General features: G+C 40.6%; 1 pseudogene; it reads left to right on the forward strand.

Annotated features, from left to right (window-relative positions):
• The first annotated feature begins 4 nt into the window (after positions 1-4).
• On the forward strand, positions 5-13705 carry LOC112301855 (poly(rC)-binding protein 2 pseudogene; annotated as a pseudogene).
• Positions 13706-19010: the final 5305 nt, after the last annotated feature.

Raw genomic sequence — 19010 nt, forward strand, 5'->3', positions numbered from 1 at the left:
AACCATGCCCCCTCTGCAAGAGGGAAAGCCATCAGAAAGGTGAGTGTCCTAGGCTCTGAAGGGAACCTAGTGCCTCCAAAAGTAGATGGTGTCCCAGGCCTCTCACAACTCCCACTGACCATCTCATCATCACACTAGAGGAGACTCAGGTGACCCTTGATGTGGCAGGTAAGCCCATTATAGTTTATAAGACATGGAGGCTTCTTGCTTTACTCTGACCCACTCACTAGGACCTATTTCTTCCAAAACCTGTTTGATTATGGGGTAAAGGGGCATCCTCGATGCTACCATTTCACACCACCCATCAGCTGCTGCATCAGGAGGATTTAACTGGTGGAATTTTAAGGCCAATATTGTCCTGGTTTTCCTGGTTTATTCCCTTCCTAGGACCTACAGTAGCCTTTTTCTTTCTTCTTCTTTTTAGGTATTATCTCCTCAAATATCTCATATCCTTCATTCAGTGGGCATCCAGGCTCTGGGGGTCTCCCTCCACAAATAACTCTCCAGCCACTGCTCTCGATTTTGGGGCTGTCCTCTTCCCCTTAATGACCCATACTTAAGACCCTCAGATAAGGACAATTCTACATCCTTAACGAGGAGGAAGTAGCCATAAGAAGATGGGACCTTTAGTCCCTACTCTCCAGAACTAAAACTGGGCCAGATCATTAAGAACAAATTCATGTTAAAACCAGAGAGGGGAGTGAAAGGACAAAGCTGGTGTCATTTGCTATCATGGCACCATTTGCTGAGCAGGCCTATGACCTTGTTAAACATGTCTGCCATTTTACTCTTGTGAGCTTATGTCTCCAAAATTAGTAAACTACTGGAAAATAAGGACAAAATGTGAGTAACCACCCCCTACAACAGCAGGCAAAAGATAACATTGGAGCAAACTGCAGCTTATCTAAAAAACCAACTGAAACCTTCTGTGTTACAATGCCTGTGTAACATCTTTCTGTGAGCATCTTGATTACCAGTGTTTTGAACTCTGCATCTGATGGGTTGGCTATCTCTTCATCGCTTAGTTCTTTTTCTGGAGTTTCGATCTGTTCTTTCATTTTGGCCATATTTTTTGTCTTGGTGGAGCTATTACATGGTGAGGGGTGGAGCCTTAGGTATTAACCTGGGCAAGGTAACCCACTTCAGCTGCGTTGTGGCACTGTTTGTGGGGAAGGGGTCAGAGAGGGAATAATGCCACTTGCTCAGCTCTTGCCCCAATTTCAAGAGACTGGCAGTTTCTTACACCACCACACCCCCCCCCCAGGTTTTTAAGCCACAGGTTCTGAGGCTGTATTTGCTCACACTGGAACCCTGGTTTGTGCAGTCTGTCTCATTCCCATTTTTCCTCCCAGTTTTTCCACATGAAATTGTGGGACCACCCAGTCTGCCAGCCACCGCCTTGCCACATGTCTTCTCCACCACAGCTGCCTGTCTCTGACCTTCCTACCAGTCTGGATGAATGTTTCTTCAACTGCTTGGTTGTCAGACTTTCATACCGTTCCATTTTCTGGAAGTTCTGCTTGTTTTTTGTTTTTAAATTGGTTGTTTCCTTCTTTTGGTTGTGCAAGGAGGTGAAGCATATCTACGTACACCTCCACTTGGCTGGAGCTCCTTGTGAATTCTTTAACAGCTTTTAACAGTGTCACCATCCATCCTAATACTCCGGTGCTTCCCAGTCACCTAATTCACATAATAAAAGACTTTATTGCTCTCAACACAGGAAATTCAAAGTTTGAGAGCCTTGGGTCAGGAACTGTGGAAGAAGACCAAATGTAAATATATTTTTGATCATCTGAATCATATCCAAAACACAAATTTTAATTGAGTAACTTTGAAGACCTAATTGGCTTTCTTAAGCAGTTCATGAATCAGAAAGCATCCCATGTAACAACTAGAAGGGCACTCTGAGTTGTCCAAAATAGAAGGGTTTTTTTGTTTTGGGGTTTTTTTATATGAAGAAGGGTGGGGCAAGGGAACCATTAACAAAAGAAATCCCTATTGGGACATTTATTCTTTAGGGGGAAAGTGGAGAAAGGGTATAGATTGCCTCTTTTTCCATGGGTGATAGAGAGGGCCTATGTGACAGATTACCTTACTGGGTCTGGAGCAGAATATCCCAAACTGGTTAATTAAGATTTGTGTTTATGAGAGCGGTTGAAACTGCACTTAGATCAGTTATTAAATCTAGGTTTGCTGTCATGAGCTTTTGGCACAAGTAATACCATTTTGGGTCTGTGGTCATTCTTTAACATGACCAAAAATATATATAATCAATATACTTCTTAGAAATCACAATATCACTGTGAAGGAGTAATGCAACTTGGTTTATTATATTTTCACTTCTTTTTAAATTTTTAAAATTATATGTTATTGATTATGCTATTACAGTTCCTGATATTTCCTCCTTTACTCCCCTCCAACCAGCACCCTCCACTCCCTCAGACAATCCCCATGCCCTTGTTCATGTCCATGGGTCATGTGTGGGCTACTCTATTATATGTACTGTACTTTACATCCCCATTGCCATTCTGTTACTACCTATTTGTACCTCTTAATTCCCTCACCTCTTTATCTATTCCCTCATACCCATCTCCCATCTGGCAACCATCAAAACGTTCTCCATATCCATGATTCTCTCTGTGTTCTTCTTGTTTGCTTAGTTTATTTTTTAGATTCAATTGTTGATAGCTATGTATTTGCCATTTTATTGTTCATAGTTTTGATCTTCTTCTTTTTGTTAAATAAGTCCCTTTAGTATTTCATATAATAATGGTTTGGTGATAATGAACTTCTTTAGTTTTTTCTTGTCTGGGAAGCCCTTTATCTGCCCTTCCATTCTAAATGATACCTTTGCTGGGTAGAGCAATCTTGGTTGTAGGTCCCTGCTTTTCATGACTTTGAATATTTCTTGCTAGTCCCTCTAGCCTGCAATATTTCCTTTGAGAATCAGCTGACAGTCTTATGGGCATTCCCCTGTAGGTAACTAACTTCTTTTCTCTTGCTGCTTTTAAGATTCTCTATCTTTAACCTTTGACATTTTAATTATGATGTGTTTTGGAGTGGGCCTCTTTGTGTCCATCTTGTTTGGGACCCTGTACTTCCTGAACTTGAATGTCTATTTTGTTCACCAAATTGGGAAGTTTTCTTTCATTGGTTTTTCTAATAGATTTCCAATTTCTTACTCTTTCTTTTCTATTTCTGGAACCCCCTAGGATGCATATGTTTGAATGCCAAAGTTGTCCCAGAGGCTGCTTATACCATCCGCATTTAAAGATTTTTTTTGGATTTTTTCTTCTTCTTGCTCTGATTGGTTATTATTTGCTTTCTTCTGTTCCAAATCATTGATTTGATTCTCAGTTTCATCTGGAGTCTCTGGGGATCTCCAAGGCAAGTCAAACAGTGTTAGCTAGATTGATGGAGTCTCAGATATGGCACCAGCTTGCCAGCTCTGTGGGGGAAGGGCTTAGGAAACAGACAATGGCCTCTGCTTGCCTTGATGCCAGACACATCAGTTTCTCCTTGCATGCCACTGGTGCCTTTCAAGCTGCTATCCTAGTGCTGAAGTTCAAAGGGATTGAGTCTGAGTAGGTAAGTCCCTGTGTGGGTTCTTTAAGAGGAACTGCTTGGGGCACCAAAATTTCTTTCTTTTTCCTTTTTTAACGGATTTTATTTATTTATTTTTAGAGAGAGGGGAAGGGAAGGAGAAAGAGAGGGAGAGAAACATCAATGTGTGGTTGCCTTTCACATACCCCATACTGAGGACTTGGCCCACAACCCAGGCATGTTCCCTGACTGGGAATTGAACTGGCAACCCTTTTGTTCACAGTCTGATGCTCAATTCACTGAGCCACACCAGCCAGGGCTAGTTTCTTCCACTGACTCAATCCCTGCCGGTTTTTGCAGCCAGAAACTGTGGGAACTTATACTCCTGGCACTGGAATCCTGGGCTAGATGTCCTGGTGTGGGGCTGGGACTCCTTGCTTCTGAGATATACCTCCCAAATTTATATCCACCATACATGAGTGAGAGACCAGTCCATTCTATGTTTGCTCTCCTCTTACCACTCTGGATGGATGTGGTTTCTTTAATTCCATAGTTGTCAGACTTCCATTGAACTCAATTTCTGACAGTTCTGAGTGATGGTTTTTGTATATTTTAGTTGTAATTTTGATGTGGTTATGTGAAAAGATGAATAATATCTGTGCTGCCATCTTGACTAGAAGTCTTATATTTTTATTTCTAATTTTTTAATACATATTTTTTTTTATCCTCACCCAAAACCATTTTGTTTTTCATTGCTTTTATAAAGAGAGGAAGGGAAAGAGGAATGGAGAGAATGAAACATTGACGTGAGAGAGAAGCATCAGTTGGTTGCCTCCCAAATATGCCTGGAACAAGGATTGTACACTCCTGGACTCTGGTGGGAATCAAATCTGCAACCTAGGAATATGCCCAGAATCAAGCCCACAACTTTTTGGTTAGGAGATGATGCTCCAATCAAGTGGCCAGGACTTCAGTTCTAATTGTTTAAAAATATCACCCAAAACACAGAAATAAGGCAAAGAGACAGCCGCATGTCCCCCTGAAGCACTGTTTAATAGGCCCATCAAAGTATTATTTAATAATTTAGGATCCAGGGATCAGCTCACTTTTTTCTGTAAAGAACCAAGTAGTAAGTATCAGATTTTTATTTAATTACAATTATTTAAAAATTTAAAAGCCATTTTTAACTTATGAGCTACACCATAATGGCCAGTAGCTAAATTTGGCCTGCTGACACCCAGTTTGCTGACCTCACTCTAGGGGATGTACCTTTGATTGTCTCAATATTGAGAAAAACCTACAGTTTATAAATTCACATTAACTTGTAGAGTTTTTTTTCTCCAGTAAAGATAAAAATAACTTTTCTGGCAGAAATATAACACTGAAAGTTATGGTTTTATTGTAATATGATATTAACTAGCTTTGTATCTAACAGAACAATCTTTTTCTTTTAAATTAAATGTTTAATTTTGAGATTATTATAGATTTACATTTAGTTTTAAGAAATAAAACAGAGAGATGCTGTAGTCTTTACCCAGTGGTGGTGATAACGGTACCAAGTGGAGTCATTAGACTAGTGGAGTCAGACTAGACCTTCATTTAGCAACTTTGGCACTTGAGTTCTGGCTAAGAAAGAATTCAGAGTCAAGACTCAAACTATACAAGAAAGTTTATTTAGAAAGTCACAGAGGTAGAAGAAGTGAGTTGTAAAACAAATGGGCTCAGGCAACAGCTCAGAGGTAAAAGAAGAGACCCTTGGGGCTTAGGTGAAAAAGGGGTAAGGGTAAAGGTAATGCACATGAAGGGAAGATGAGGGGGTTGGAAAAGGCTCCTGCATGCTCTGGAGAGGGACAGCACACTGGGTCCTCTGTCCTAAAGGCTTTTAAGGGTGGGAATTTTAGGAGAGGTCCCAGGGGGAGGAGCTCTACAGAATATCCATCAGCTTTCCAAGTGTGTCCTTTCAGGGTTGTAGTCCCCACTGAATGGTTGGTGCCAGGGCAGAAGGTCGCTAGTCAACACAGCCGGCCCTGATGTCAGCCATGGCAGGGCTTGTCTGGTTTTGCTGCTTTCCTGGACCTGGAGCTGAAACACTGCTGAGGCCTAGATGTATTTGGCGTGGGTCAGAACCTCATTGTCCTGGGGGCTTAATACTTAAGGGCTATTCTCCAGACCCCTTGTCAGCTCCCCTTTAAGGAGTCTAACCCACATGATTAGCAACATGCCAGGGAAAGAAAGGTCAGGGGAGGGTCTTAACAGCATGACCAGTGATATGAAAGTTCAGGGGGTCTAAACCACATGACCAGTGATGTGCTAAGGGAGAAAAGGTTACCATGAAGGTGGGGTCCTTGTTTTCCCAGCTTTGCCCCTTGTTAGGCCCCTGGGCTTTCTGTACCTGCCCCATTGTCTTTGCTCTGCTCATGCCTAACTACCTACCACAATACATCTTGCAAGACTATAGTACGATATCACAGCCAGGATATTGATTGGTAGAGTCAAAATACAGAGAATTTCCATCACCACTAGGGTCTCTTGTGTAGCCATTTTACAGCCACACCCACTTTTCTCAAGACCTCACCTACTTCTTAACCCCTGCCAGCCATTAATTTGTTCTCCATTTCTGTATATCTTTAAGTATATTATATTTTATATTACATATAAAAGAATCATATACTGTGTAACCTTTTAGGACTGGCTTTTTCACACTGTAATTTTACAGAGATTCATCCAGGTGAAAGGTGAACACTCTTACTTAAAATTCCTTCTTGAGGGGCCCATTAATAATCAGTTCCTCAAGTGCTCTTTGAGTCAGCCTTACTATTCTATTTGTCCCCTCACTAATGAGTTGGAAAAAAAAAAAACTTGATTGTGTGTTCATTCTCTCTTTGTATGAGTTCTCTATTTAACTTTTTGAAAATAATACTTTGACATAATTACTTATCCTGTGTTTGCCCCCAGAAGACAGTTCCCACTTGGCTCAGTTTTTTTCTTTTTCTTTTTGAAAATGTGTATATAGTCAGAAAAGATCACATCACCTTTCTATCCTTCAGTCAGAATAAATACATAATTTGCTTTGTTTGAATTTCAAAGTAATGATAAGAAACATGGTCTTTCTCCAGTGACAGGTCATTTCTGTGAGGTTTTTGGGGTCAGTTAAAAGGAAAGAAGTTTTTTAAATAACACTTTTATCCTATGCCACTGGTTCTTTTTTATTCTTATTTGTTAAGCAAAGCTTCCAACAGTATATCAAAAGGGAGACTTATAAGGACAGGCTGACAGTGACCAGAGGGAAGAAGGGAGGGGATTATAGGGGAAAACAGTGAAGGGTTTGCAGGAACAACTGTAAAGGACACATGGACAATAACAAGGGGGGAGGTGTAAACAGGGAGGGAGGGAGGGCTGGGGTGCTGGGGAGGGGTGGGGGTAAAAGGCAGAAAACTGTACTTGAACAACAATAAACAATGTTTTTTAAAAAAGAGAGACTTATGAGTAATTGGTCAAAAAGCCCCATGTGTCTTTCAACTTCAATTTTTTGCTTCTAGTGAGAAGCAAGTAGTTTATGGTAGAGATCATCACTTAATAGAAAAGGTATGTTTTCTTAGGAAGATTAGAAGCCATTTAGTCCACTGCATTCTTTTGGAGCATTACTAATATAAATCTCCTTTTAAAAAAACCAAACAACAAAAATTTACACATAAGAAAGAATAGTATAACTAACCCCCAAATAGCCATCATTTAAACTCACTGTTAGTAATATTTGGCCAATCTTGTTTTAAACATACCCATCACTTCCCCCAATTCAGCAAATCCTGTTTAATTTCATCTATAAATATTTCAGTATGTATCTGTAAGAGTTTTGACCCTTTTAAATATAACAGTCCCATCATTACAAAGAAAAATAGTAATAATTCCTTAATATTATCCAATATCCAGTTTGTATTCAATTGTTCCCTATTGTCTTAAGCTTCTTTTTTTCCCCAATGATTGGAAATAGGATCTAAACAAAATCTCTGTGTATATTTGTTTGATTTTTAATGTGACTTATTTACTTATTTATTTTGTAACAGTTTTATAAGGGTAAAATTGATATACAATAAACTTTACATATTAAAGTGAATAATTTGATAAGGTTTGACATATTATCACAACGAGGATGATAAACATACCCATCACCCCCCAAAGTTTCCTCCTGCCCTTTGATAATCCCTCCTTCCCAATCTTTCTGCACATTCTCATCCCTAAGCAACCACACTGATCTACTTTCTATAGATTAGTTTGCGTTTTCTAAAATGTCTTAAAAATAAAATCATAGAGTATGTATTCTTTTTTGATCTGGCTTCATTCCCTCAGCATAATTATTTTGAGATTCCCTTTTTAAAAAACTTTTTTACTGTTGTTCAATTACAGTTGTTCCCATTTCCCCCCATTCCCCTCTCTTCTGCTCAACTGCGCTCCCCAACTCTCCTACATTCAATTCTCCCCTCCCCTTGTCCTTGTCGAAGGGTCCTTTATACATGTTTCTTGACCCTTCCCTTTCTTTCCCTGTTATCTAACTCCCCACTCCCCTCTGGTCACTGTCAGTCTGTTCTTTATTTCCATATTTCTGGTTCTATTTTACTAGCTTGTTTGTTCTGTTGGTTAGGTTCCACTTATAGGTGAGATCATATGGTATTTGTCTTTCACTGCCTGGCTTATTTTACTTAGCATAATACTCTCCAGTTCCATCCATGCTGTCACGAAGGATAGGAGTTCCTTCTTTCTTTCTGCTGCATAGTATTCCATTGTGTAAATGCACCACAGTTTTTTGATCCACTCATTTACTGATGGGCACTTAGGCTGTTTCCAGTACTTGGCTATTGTAAATTGTGCTGCTATGAACAGTGGGGTGCATAGGTTCTTTTGGATTGGTGTTTCAGGATTCTTAAAATATAATCCTGGCAATGGAATTGCTGGATCAAAAGGCAATTCTGTTTTTAGTTTTCTGAGGAAATTTCATAGTTTTCCACAGTAGCTGCACCAGTTTGCATTCCCACCAACAGTGTACTAGGATTCCCTTGTTTCCACAACCTTGCTAGCTCTTGTTGTTTTTGAGATTCCTTTTTATTGCACAATAGAATTACACTGTAAGGATGTATTCATAATTTTTATATTGATTCACTTCTAGATGGATACTTGGGTTGTTTCCAGTTTGGGGCTATTACAAATAAAGCTGTTTTGTATAGCTATGTAAAAGACTTTATATGTACGTGTAATAGTATTTCTCGTTGGTAAATACATGGTACAATCACTGGGTTATACGGTAGGTATGGGTTCAACTTTTAAAACACTATCACAGCCCTGGCTATATAGCTCAATTGGTTAGAGCATGATCCTATATAGCAAGGTTATAGGTTTGATCACTCATCAGGGCACATGCAAGAATTGACCAAATCCATCTTTCTCTCTCTCTCCCTTCCTCCCTGTCTCAAAAAAATCAATAAATAAAAATAGATTACCAACTTGTTTTCCAAAGTGGTTGTACCAATTCACAGTCTCTCCAGAAAGAGTATGAGAGCTATGAAGCTCCACATTTTCACCAACATTTTCTATGTTCAGTCTTTTACATTTTACATAGTCAAATTTCACTTATATGTATTCACTTATATATTAAAAAACAAAACTAGTAAGTAAACAAAACAGAAACAGACCCATGGATACAGACAATAAGGCAATATGTGCCAAAGGGACGGGCTGTGGAAGGATAGGGGGAAAAAAAGATAGTGAACCAGAGGAATTGCCTCCTTAAGAAAACAACAAAACAACACTAAAAAAGACTAGGCTTTTTTGACAGAGGTCAAAGAAAGATTTTTAGTTGGTGTGAGTACATGTGAGTACATGAGCAACCTTGACTTTTAAACATACATGCGTATAGGCCCTGGCTAGGTAGCTCAGTTGATTAGAGCATTGTTCTGATATGCCAGGGTTAGGGGTTCAGTTTCAGTAAGGGCACATACAAGAATCAACCGATGAATGCATAAATAAGTGGAACGACAAGTCAATGTTCGTTTCTCTCTCTCAAAAAAAAATCAATAAATGAAAAAAATTTAAATACATTCATGTAGATAAAAATAATCTATTCTAAAAGAGCAGTATTTTTAAAAAAATACAGTTTTATATATTCTAATAGGTGAAGTTCTATTTTCCAACCACATTTATTTAAGGCCAGATAGTTTTTCTAATCTTCAAATGAAACAGCATACAGTGGGGCTACCAGTTAAGATGACAGCTTAAGCAAACATGGCTTGCATCTTTACACAACCACATCAAAATTACAACTAAAGCAGAACAACTATCTCTCAGAACCATCAGAAATTGAGTCCAATGGAAGTCTGACAACTACAGAACTAAAGAAACCACAACCATCGAGACCAGTAGGAGAGGTACAGACGTGGAACCAGCTGGTCTCACCCACATGTGGTGGATAAAAATTCAGGAGGGAAATCTCAGGAGTGAGGAGTCCCAGCCCCACACCAGGCCACCCACCCAGGGTTCCAATGCCAGTCATATAAGTTCCCACAACTTCTGTCTGGAAAAAACAGCAGGGACTGAGTTGGTGGAGGAAACTTGTACAGCCCCGAGCAGTTCCTCTTGAAAAATCCACAAATGGACTCACCTACTCAGACTCACTCCCTCTGAACTCCATCATCTTGAAAGGCACCAGTGGCATTCTGGGAGAGGCTGAAATGTCTGGCATCAAGGTGAGCAGATGCCATTGTACCTTTTCTGAGCCATCCCCCCACAGAACCACAGAGCCGGCAGGCTGATGCCATTATTAAGACTCCATCAACCTGTCTAATACTGCTTGACCTGCCTTGGAGGTCCACAGATACTCCACCTCACCCATCTATGGGCCCACCCAAGTTGCTCTTTCATATGAATGGCTGGTCTTGGCTCATGCTTCACAACTTCCTAAATCCTGTTAAACAAGCAATAGCCGGGCTCAGTGAGCTCCAGGCCAGGCACTAGGAGCAGCCTGATTAGTTTCACAGCTTGGCCTGACTGGGGATCTCCAAGCCCAGCACAATTAGCAGCCATCTCAGATTGTTTTATAACTCACAGGCAAAACACAGGTGGGGGATGACCTTGGTCTGCACCACCTGGGAAACCCTAGGGCCAGTGTACCCAGTTGACAGTTACAGACCACATCGGAGGACAACCATCCTGCCCCTGCACAGGTGATCCTCCAAGGTGGGTGGAGGTTGGTGGTCAGTGGTCACAGCCAATTGTTGCAGCTGACTGGCCTGGGTACATCATTCCCATTGATCTACCCAAAGCAACCAAGACTGTTGTTTGGCAACTGGTACAAGTAGGAGGGCGTACTCAGCCCACATGAAGAGTGCACCATGAATACCTAGTTTAAGTGATAGGGGAGGCTGTGCCACTGAACCCTACAGGACATTTAGTAAATTAGGGCACACTACCAAGACACAGAATCAAAGCAGCTCTGCCTAACACATAGAAACAAACAGGGAGGTTGCCAAAATGAGGAGACAAAGAAACATGGTCCAAATGAAAGAACAGATCAAAATTCCAGAAAAAGAACTAAATGAAATGGAGATAAGCAATGTCTCAGATGCAGAGTTCAAAACATTGGTTATAAGGATGCTCAAGTAACTTAGTGAGGACCTCAGCAGCATAAAAAAGATCTAGTGAGAATGAAGCATACACTAATTGAAATAAAGAACAATTTAAAGGGAAACAACAGTAGAGTGGATGAAGCCAAGAATCAAATCAATGATTAGGAACATAAGGAAGCAAAAAACAACCAATTGGAACAGAAGAAAAAAAGAAAAAGAAAACAACAACGAGGGTAGTATAAACAGCCTCTTGGACAACTGCAAGAGGTCCAACATTCACATCATAGGGGTGCCAGAGGAGAACAGAAAGAGAAGAAATTGGAAATCTATTTGAAAAAAAATGAAAGAAAACTTCCCTAATTTGATGAAGGAAATAGATATGCAAGTCCAGGAAGCACAGAGAGTCCCAATCAAGTTGGACCCAAAGAGGACCACACCAAGACACATCATAATTAAAATGCCAAAGGTTAAAGATAAACAGAGAATCTTGAAAGCAGCAAGAGAAAAGTGGAGAGTTACCTATAATGGAGTTCCCATAGGACTATCAACTGATTTCTCAAAAGAAACCTTGCAGGCAAGAAGGGGCTGGAAAGAAGTATTCAAAGTCATGAAAAGCAGGGACCTACAGCCTATATTACTCTACCCAGCTATCATTTAGAATGGAAGGACAGATAAAGTGCTTCCTGACAAGGTTAAACTCAAGGAGTTCATCATCACCAAGCCATTATTACATTAAATATAAAGGGACTTATTTATGAAAAGGGAGAAGGGCAAAACTATGAACATTCAAATGACAACAAATTCACAACTATCAACAACTGAATCTAAGAAATAAAAACAAAACACAACAAAAAAACCAAACTAAGCAAAAAAACAGAACAAGTACAGAGTCATAGTTATGGGGATCATTTGGAGGATTAACAGCTAGGGAAGGGAAGGGGGAGAGAGGGGGAAATCCTGTATGGATCAAGAAGCATAATTGGTAGGAACAAAATAGGGCAATGTTAAGAATCATATAGGAAAGGGAGAAGCCAAAACATACATGTGATCCATGGACATGAACTAAGGCAGGGAAGGGTGAAGAGGGCATTGCTGGAGGGAAGGGAGGTACCGTACAAAGGAGGTAAAAGGAAAAAGATTGGGATGACTGTAACAGCATAATCAATAAAATACACTTTAAAAATAAATTAAAAAATAAAATATAAATTAAAAAAACAGCATACAGCAATAGATTGAATGCAAAAGTAGATATGAGCCCACGCCAACAAAGGCAGCAGTGGGAAGAGCTGCAGCCTATGCCCTCTCCAGCCACCCACCCCATGGTGAGGGGTAGAGAGCCCTCTCCTGCATCCTCCTCCTCTTCCACCTTCCCCTTCCTCCACCAACCCACGGGGCTCCCTCGCCTCCCTTCCTGCTCCTATTGTTTGCCCCACCCTCACCCCATCCCCTCCTCCCGACCCCACCCGCATGTAGCTTTTGGCTTTCATCCCTCCCCCCTCAACCAGTAACCAAAGACTTAACCACTCTAAGTCCAGCTCCCCAGAACACTGCTCCTCAAAGACACCAGTGTGATTGAAGGTGGATTAAACATCATTCTCACCATCTGGCTACTTATGCATGGAAAAGAAGTTGGCGGTATCATCAGAAAGAAAGGAGAGTCATTTAAGAAGATGCCCAAGTAAAGTGGTGCAACATCTCTTAAGGGAATTGTCCTGAAAGAATCATCACCTTGACTGGACCCTCTAATGCCATCTTTCAAGCCTTTGCTATGGTCACTGACAAATGAAAAGGACCTCAGCAGTTCTATAACCAATAGTGCAACTGCCAGAAGATCCCCAGTCACTCTGAGGCTCGTGGTCCCTGCTAGTCAGTGTGGCTCTTTCATTGACAAAGGTGGTTGCCAGGTACATAGCGAGTACAGGGGCTCAGGTCCAGGTGGTAGTGATGTGCTCCACACATCAACTGAGTGGGCCATCACTATTGTATGACCATCCTATACTGGGCCAAGCCACCAGTTCTCTGGTCATCTTTGCAGGTGGTCAGGACAGATGCAGCACAGGCAATGACAGTGTGAGCTTTCCCTGTACCACCCTGTCCCTGTGCCTCAACCCTGATCTGAAAGGACCACCTCTAAAGGCCTATACCATTCAAGGACAGTATGCTATTCCACAACCAGATTTGACCAAACTGCACCAGTTGGCGATACAACAGTCTCATTTTCTCATGATGCATGGCAACACCAGATTCAGTGGCATTGAATCCAGTTCTCTAGAGGTGAAAAGCTATTGGAGTTTGGATGCATCAGCTCAGACTACTTCTCATGAACTCACCATTCCAAATGATTTGATTGGCTGCATAATCCATGTCAAGGCACCACAATCAATGAGATCCATCAGATGTCTGGGTCGCAGATCAAAATTGCAACCCACTGGAAGGGATGTACTGATAGGCAGGCTACCATCACTGGATCTGCTGCCTGCATTAGCCTGACTCACTACCTAGTCAATGTCAGGCATTCTTCAGGGGAAAGGTGGCATGGGAGCAGCTAGAACAATGCAGATTCATCCCTAATCCCTTTCTGCTATTCACCACCACCCATGATCCAGCTGTGTAGTTTCTGAACAGTCAGCAATTCCAGGTTATATACAGTTATTAAATGTTAAGTTTATACACACTTTATCACCCACTCATGATTACTTTGAAAGAGACTTTATTTATTTTTAGAGAGAGGAGGAGGGAGAGAAACATTGATGTGACAGGGAAATATCGGATGATAGAAACATCAATCAGTTGCTTCTTGCTTGCCCCCAACCAGAGGTCTGGCCAGTAACCCAGGCATGTGCCCTGACCAGAAATCTAATGGGTGACCTTTCAGTTTGCAGGACCACACCCAACTCACTGAGCCACACCAGTGACAGCTCAGTTGTGATTTTTTAATTAAACCATTTTAATTTATCTGTTCAGCTGTTAATGCTGAGATCCATATGTATTTTTATAAGCTTTTCCCTGTTGGGATTTCTTTTTCAGCTCATGAATTTTTTTCTTTGTCATGTAAATATAAAAGTAGAATATTAATACATTTTGGGTTATTTCTCTTATTTTTTAATATATTAATTATGCCACTACAGTTGTCCCATTTTCCCCCCTTTATTCCCCTCTGTGCTACACACCCCCTCCCACCTGCATTCCTGCCCCCCCTTAGTTCCGTGGGTCATACATATAAGTTCTTTTGCTTCTCCATTTTCTATCCTATTCTTAACCTCCCCCTGTCTATCTTCTACCTACCATTTATCTATTTATTCTCTGTACCCTTTCCTGCTCTGTCCCCACCCATTCCCCTGCTGAGAACCCTCCATGTGATCTCCATTTCTGTGATTCTGTTCCTGTTCTAGTTGTTTGCTTAGTTTTTGTTTTTGTTTTAGGTGTGGTTGTTAATAACTGTGAGTTTGCTGTCATTTTTACTGTTTATATTTTTTATCTCCTTTTTCTTAGATAAGTCCCTTTAACATTTCATATAATAAGGGCTTGGTGATGATGAACTCCTTTAACTTGACCTTATCTGGGAAGCACATTATCTGCCCTTTCATTCTAAATGATAGCTTTGCTGGTTAGAGTAATCTTGCATGTAGGTCTTTGCCTTTCATGACTTGGAATACTTCTTTCCAGCCCCTTCTTGCCTGTAAGGTCTCTTGTGAGAAAGCAGCTGATAGTCTTATGGGAACTCCTTTGTAGGTAACTGTCTCCTTTTCTCTTGCTGCTCTTAAGATTCCCTCCTTCTCTTTAATCTTGGCTAATGTAATGATGATGTGCCCTGGTGTGTTCCTCCTTTGGTCCAACTTCTTTGGGACTCTCTGAGCTTCCTGAACTTCCTGAAAGTCTATTTCCTTTGCCAGATTGGGGAAGTCATCCTTCATTATGTTTTCAAGTAAGTTTTCAATTTCTTGCTCTTCCTCTTCTCCTGGCACCCCTATCATTTGGATGTTGGAACATTTTAAGATGTCTTGGAGGTTCCTAATCCTCTCCTCATATTCTTGAATTCTTGTTTCTTCATTCTGTTCTGGTTGAATGTTCTTTCTTCCTTCTCCTCCAAACCATTGATTTGAGTCCTGGTTTCCTTCCTGTTACTATTGGTTCCCTGTAGATTTTTCTGTATTTCACATAATGCAAACTTCATTGCTGCCTGGGTCTTTTTTATGCTGTTGAAGTACCCAGTGAGTTCCTGGAGCATCTTAATAACAAGTGTTTTGAACTGTGCATCCGATAGTTTGGCTATCTCTTTGTTGCTTAGTTGTATTTTTTCTGGAGCTTTGAACTGTTCTTTCATTTGGGCCTTTTTTTTTTTTTTGGTCTCAGCATGCCTGTTTTGTAGTAAGGGGTGGAGCCTTAGGTGTTCACCAGGGCGGGGCAACCCACATTGCTGTGTTGTGATGCTGTGTGTGGGGGAGGGGTCCAAGAGGGAACAGTGCTGCTTGCTCTGCTTTCTGCAGGTTTTCAGTCACTTCCCTTGCTACCCACAAGCAAATTGGGCCCTTCTGGTGCTGATTCCTGGGTGGGTGGGTTTGTGTACGTTCTAGGACCCTGTGGGTCTCTCCAATGAACTCTCCTGTGAGGCCAGAAGTTTCTCCTTCTGCCACCTCAACCCCAACAGGAGTTTTCAGTCAGAGGCTTTGAGTCTTTATTTCCCCATACTGGAAGCCTGGGTTGTGCAGTCTGTCTTGCTCCCTAGTTGTTCCTCCCAGTTTATTTGCACATAAATGTGGTACCGCCCAGTCCACAAGCCACTGCCTCACCTGGTCCACCAGCTGCTGCCTTGCCATGAGTCCTCTCCACACAGCTGCCCATCTCCGCCCCTCCCACCAGTCTAGATGAATGTTTCTTCTTTAACTCCTTAGTTGTCAGACTTCCATACAGTTCTATTATCTGTCAGTTCTGGTTGTTTTTTGTTTTTAAATTTGTTGTTGTCCTTCTTTTGGTTGTGAGAGGAGGCACAGTGTGTCTACCTACACCTCAATCTTGGCCAGAAGTCTCTACCATATTCTAGTTCTCTAATATCAGTAATTTTTCAAAAAAAAAGTTAGAAGATGGACTAAAAAGCAGATATGAGAATGCAGCTATTTTCTATTAGCTCAGACATCAAAGAGACTTGAAAAAATGTAAACTATGCCATTCTTCTAATTATTTTGGTCTTGGAAAATATAGTTGTTACTATGAAAGTATAATATGTAATGGGATTATTATTTTCTAATTTAAGATAAAATTCACACAAAATAAAATTTACCATTCTTACCATTTTGAAGTGAACAATTCAGTGGTTTTTATTATATTCAAAATCTTGTGCAACTATCACTGCCATTTAATTGCAGAACATTTCTATCACCCCAAAAAGAAACCCTATAACTTCCAATTTTCACTTCACTCGTTTCTGCCAACCACCAATGTACTTTCTGCCTCTATGGATTTACCTATTCTGGACATTTCATTTAAATGGAATAGTACAATATGAGGCCTTTGTGTTTGGCTTCTCTGACTTAGCATTATGTGTTCAAGGTTTATCCATATTGTAGCATGTACAGTACTTCACTCCTTTTTATGGCTGGATAATATTTCATGTATAATATATTACATTATATTTATTCATTCATGAGTTGATAGACATTTAGATTGGTTCCACGTTTGGGTTGTTTAAATAATGCTTCTGTTGACATTTATGTCTGTTTGTGTGAACATATGTTTTCATTTCTCTTAGGTGTATAACTAGGAGTGGAATTGTTGAGTTCATTGTTGACCTTGTGTTTAAGTCTTTGAGGAATTGCCAAACTGTTTTCCACAGAAGTTGTACCATTTTACATTTCCCCACCTCCAGCAAAGTATGAGTGTTCCAATTTCTTCACATCTGTGCCAGTACGTTGTTATTATTATTTTTAAGATTTCATTTATTTATTTTTAGAGAGAAGGAATGGGGGGATAAAGAGAGGGAGAGCAACAGCGATGTGAGAGAGAAACATTGATCGGCCACCTTTCATATGTTCCAGTGATGGAAGCAAGGGTAGGATGTGCCCTGACCAGGAATAGAACCAGTAACTTTTTGCTTTGCAGGAGGACACCCAAACCACTGAGCCACACTGGTCAGGGCCACATCATCATTATTATTATTATATATTTTTAATGATAGCTATCCTAGAGGGTATGAAGTGGTATCACATTGTGCTTTTGCTTTGATTTTTCCTGATTGCTAATCATGTTGAGCATCTTTTCCTGTGCAAATTGGCAATTTGTACTTCTTCTTTGGAAAAATGTCTGTTCAAACCCTTTGCCCATTTTTAAATTAGGCTGTTTGTCTTCTATTGTTGAGTTGTAAGAGTTATTTTTATGTTCTGGGTACTAAACTTTTATCAGATATGTGATTTGCAAATATTTTTCTTGCATTCTGTGAGTTGTCTTTTCACTTTCTTGGTAGTGTCCAAGAAAGGACACTTGGTAGTCTTGGTATGATGCACAAATGTTTTACATTTTTGATGAAGTCCAATTTGTCTACTTTTTCTTTTATTCTTATGCTTTTAGTGTCATATCTAAGAAACTGTTGCTTAATCCAAGATAATAAAGATGTACACCTATGCTCTCTTCTAAGAGTTTTACAATTTCAACTCTTACATTTATATATTTAATCCATTTTGAGTGAATTTTTGTATAGGTATGAGGTAGGGGTCCAACTTTGGGCTTTTGCATGAGAATATTGTCAAAGAAAAAATTATCCTGATACTTGTTAAAGACAATAATAAAGACTTCATCCAAAAGACTACTGCAATAAGGTTTTGCAATAGGAGAAAGAGATTGAACTCAACTCTAAATACAATATGGAATAGTTGGGGATTTATAACCAAGGAGCAGGAAGGAGGGAGTCAGGAGATAGAAAATTACTAAAAGAAAGCTTCTGGTTAAGATGGTGAAGTAGGTAAACATTGTGCTTACCTCCTCCCATGACCACATCAAAATTACAACTAAAGTAAAACAACCACCTAAAGTCTATCTGAACAGATGTTCTATAAATAAGGATATAAAGAAGAAGGCACATCAAGGCTGATAAGAGGGGTGAAACTCAGACTGGTCTGGCCCTACACCCATGTGCGGTACTTAAAAATCAGTAGAGAGATCTCAGCTGCAGAGGTTCTCCCTGAGGAGTGAGAGGTCCCACAGGGAAGAGAAGTCCCCATAACTTCTGGCTGTAAAAACCAGTGGAGATTGGGGTTTGGCGAGATGGAGGACTTCTGGAGTCCCACACATTCCTTTTAAAGGGTCCAAGCAGAGACTTACTGGCTAATGGAGTCACTGGCTGTGAGCTCTCGCACTGGGGATCCAGCTCAAAAAACACCAGGGAAATACACTGGGGAGGAACTGAATTTTCTGGCTTCAGGGCAAGGACTGGAGGGGCAGTTTTTTCCAGACAGAAGTGCTGTCAGAGGCCATTGTTCCCTTGTGGATCACAAGTTTACCCAGCCTGCTTGTGCAGGGAGGCACCAAATCTAATTCTCTATCAGTCTAGCTAACATCATTTGCCCCACCCTGGTGATTCCCTGAGATCCTACCCAACCTGATTATCAGACTTACCCAAGCTGCTTCCAGGGGCTTTTGCATGCAAATGGACTGTCTTAGCTCATGCTATGGATTTTTGTAAAATCCCTCAAAGGTTCGCAAACCTCAAATAAGCATCATCTGGCATCTGCATACCCATACCTCTTGTTAAGAAGCCTCAAGCCTAGAACTAGTGGCAACTGGCCTCAGTTCACAGCTTAGCCTCCTCCAGGCACCTCCAAGTCCAGGACAAGTGGCAACCATCTACAGATCACTTTGTAGCTT

This window comes from Desmodus rotundus, chromosome 6 (assembly GCF_022682495.2).
Source record: "Desmodus rotundus isolate HL8 chromosome 6, HLdesRot8A.1, whole genome shotgun sequence".
Lineage (NCBI taxonomy): Eukaryota > Metazoa > Chordata > Mammalia > Chiroptera > Phyllostomidae > Desmodus > Desmodus rotundus.